At 41.3% G+C, this 1,202-nt stretch overlaps 1 pseudogene; it reads right to left on the bottom strand.

Moving 5' to 3' along the window:
* Positions 1-6: 6 nt before the first annotated feature.
* Positions 7-662, bottom strand: LOC101985616 (annotated as a pseudogene).
* Between the last annotated feature and the right edge of the window lie 540 nt (positions 663-1,202).

Genomic DNA, 1,202 nt, shown 5'->3' on the forward strand with positions numbered 1-1,202 from the left:
ATGGAGGGAGGTAAACAAAAATAAAATTAAAAAAGATGAGGTCTGATAGGGGAGCAGCCGGATAAGAAAATCAAAAAAGGAACAGTAATTTAAAGTTTATTCCAGCTATAATGCAGGTTATTCTGACTTTAAGGTAGCATCACATGGCATACTTCTGAGTCCATTCCCGAGATATTCTGTTGTACTGATCTCTGTCTGTTTTATAGATCCGTGCAATCTCTGGCACTAGGGGGTCATCTGGGTTTGGATCACATATCAGAGAACAAATGGATAAAAGAACTTTAGAAATAGTTAAAGCAGGAGACCACTGTGATCTTAGAATATCAAGACAAATGCTGCCATTACTGTTAATATTTGGATGATAAATTCTTGTTGTAAATGCAACCTTAGGTGGTTTGAAGGGGTAGTCTGTAGGAAAATGAATTGTCAAAAAGAATACACCACCTTGATATGGGCTATCATTAGGTCCCATAATTGTGGCTTGCCAATGAAACATGTCATCTCCAACTGGACCTACAGAACATTGTGCTGGAGGGTCACGGGCCAAATCACTAAGTTCCTTATTAATCCGTTTCAGCGCCATAGTCTGTGCTCTTCGCCGGGCTCCTCACTCTCCCGATGTGAACTCAAAGGTCCGGCCAAAACTCCTGATTATCCCGGCGGCGAGGCAATATTTTAAGGATAACTTCATTCCCCCATTTAGGTGTATGGCTGAGAAAGTTCAATGCTGATGCTATCAGGGAACTTTACTCTTTGCTGTAGACAAAACCCAGTGATGCACCCCTTACTACTTTTTTTTTTCAGAACATTTACTAAAGAAAAGTTTGTAATCACAGACATGAACTTCTTGCAATGCAGAAGTACACCTTCTGAGAACTTGAAAGCCATTCTTTTAAGTGTAATCATCAGCAAGGGTAGGTTCTCTGTCCAGCAGGTAAGAGGAGAGAATCCTCAGTTTGACAGATGTCAGCCAGCGGTGTAGTTAGCACATTTCTACTGACCATCCTTTGTAGTCTTTCCCTTCTGGGACTCTAATGAGGTCTAGCCACTTCACTCTCTCCCTTTAAGACACCAATCAGTTGCAGACAAAGCATCTCAGCCTTTCCGATGCTGTCAGGAGTTCTTGAATAGCATTCGCTCTCACCGTTCTCACTGAAAGTCTAACTGTGGTCATTTTGACACAACAAAGTGAAATTTTACTA

Source organism: Microtus ochrogaster, chromosome 19, assembly GCF_000317375.1.
Source record: "Microtus ochrogaster isolate Prairie Vole_2 chromosome 19, MicOch1.0, whole genome shotgun sequence".
In the NCBI taxonomy this organism is placed as follows: Eukaryota; Metazoa; Chordata; class Mammalia; order Rodentia; family Cricetidae; genus Microtus; species Microtus ochrogaster.